The sequence below is a fragment of the Priapulus caudatus genome, unplaced genomic scaffold (genome assembly GCF_000485595.1).
Source record: "Priapulus caudatus unplaced genomic scaffold, Priapulus_caudatus-5.0.1 Scaffold164, whole genome shotgun sequence".
Lineage (NCBI taxonomy): Eukaryota > Metazoa > Priapulida > Priapulimorpha > Priapulimorphida > Priapulidae > Priapulus > Priapulus caudatus.
Window position 1 is genome coordinate 304299 of NW_014577225.1, and position 2408 is coordinate 306706.

Sequence of the window (2408 nt, forward strand, 5' to 3'; positions counted from 1 at the left end):
CTGGTGACTCGATCACGCTTTGCGATTTCCATTTATTGCGCGAACTATAGTTCGATTGCCATTCGATTGCGTTCGATTGATTACGAGTTTTCTAGATAGGGCGGTCCTACTAGTAACAATACACTTTTTGCAATTATATAATATATACCCGGCCTTGTAGCACAGAAATAATGTAGGCCAGGAAGCGAATACAGCGTGCAGGTTGGATAGATAGGACATTGTAATCCAAAACAAGAGTAGGGGTGGGGTTGTCTTCTATTTTAGTAAGGGCGGGTCCTCTTCACTTTCCAAATCCGCTAAAACCTGATCCCAACCCAAACCGGCAATAGTTTGTTCCAATCTGTCAGCCGAGACGCACGCTACGTAGGGAAACCTCCGATGCCGTCATCACTCCATCGAACAAAAAAGCTGGTTGCCTCGTGCATTGTATCCCGTCATGCCATTCGCTCGCTTAAACCCCAATTGGGTTTTTCATGGCGTCTTGGGCGTTGTGAATTGACATGACATAGGTACATGGCCCATTCGTATCAATCAGGACCATATCGAATATATAAGTTATAACGCCACGCTGTTGCTACTGTTATTGGTATTGATTGCCTCTGCTTTTGATAAAATTCGCGTGGATATTGCTTTTGCTAGAGTTATCGATTGTTTTATCACACTGTTTCTAGCCGTGTACGTGCGTCATCTGGCAAGTAAGCTATATTTAGATATCGCGTAAAATCACATGCATGCCTATATTAGTTAAATAGAAGGTATTGTGAAGGGCATTTAAACAGATAGTGCGAGAGCAATTGGCAATAATTATAATACACGGCGTAGTCGCAACAAATCTGCCTACTAGCTGGCGCGTTAAGCAATAATCCTTGAAATAAATATGTAATATTTTAACTGTAACCAGCGGTGGTGTGATTAGAGCAAGGTAGCATTATATATATATTATATATATATACTATATATAAAGAGCTAATTAAGAGTGTAAGCATATATATTATATATATATTATATATATATATATATATAGTATATATATTTAAAGAGCCTAATTAAGAGGTATTATTAGCTCTTGATATATATATATAGCTTGCTGGAAATCAATTAAGCATTTTTAATCGGGAAATACGACACTGTCCCTAGCGCGACACGTCTGTCATGGTCAGTAACTGCCTGTGTGTGAGCATAACTGGGAACATGACCGACGCGCTTTTGACCCCCTCCCCCACCACCACCAACACAGGCACCACCACACCACCACACAAAAGCAACAACAACACCACAACACGCAGACTCGCGTGGATGCACACACAACAGACGAACGCACGCACATATACACACACATAAGCACGCACGCACATATACGCACGCACGCACGCACACACGTACGCGCGCGCACACACACACAGCCCATACACACGCACGTGCACGTACGGCGCGATACACACAAACATGCACGGTAGCGCACGCAGCGCACGCAGACGTACGCATCACACATACGTGCACGCACACATACACACGCTACGCACGTACGTCGTACATACACAGATTACACACGCACGTACGCACGCGCACGCGCACGCCACGCTAGTGTGCCAAACCGGCCAGATTAGCCAGCAGCAGTTGCTGATGGTATAGACCGCTGTGCTGAACACCGACTGATACGTAAAGCGTTGCTTCACACAGAAACTAGACCGGACGCGGTTGTTAATTAATCGCAGAAGCGATCGTCTTTTCTCAACTCACGTCTGCAATTTTGGCATGTTGTTCGCTGTAGTTATCCCACTCCGTGCGCAGAAATACACGTAAGCTATAGCCTGCATGTGAATAACCAAATAAAATCGCGCTGGCGTCCGGCAATGCTATCAGACAGACCGAAAAAACTCAGCTGCTGATTGCTATGTACTTTAATATTTCATAAAGGTTCGTTCAATCCACGTTACGTGATTACGAGTAATGTATGCAGACTGGGCGATTGAAACGAAAGCCTAACGTAGGTCATGTAAAATACAGGCCAATCCTTTGCTAGAAGTTGAATTAACTAGTAAATGGCGCGTATAGGCGAGAAGCCAAAAACGGGTCGATCTATCGCCATGGAAACTAAATTCAACCAAATTTCACACAAGTTCGTATGTGATAGCATGACCATATCTATACCTAGCTCTAGTATAGCTAATATATAAATGCATTTTGCAAAACCTCTATAACAATTCGCGTATTTTCAACTATTTACAAATTAATATATAAGCGCCTAATGTTGATCAACAGCTTTCTAACCCGTAAAAAAATTACACCTAGCTGGCGTGTGCGCATCACACTCCATATAAATTTAAAAGAGCTGATTATTCGGTTAGTCATGAGTGTTACTTTTAATTTATATTACACACACACACATATATAATATATTATATATA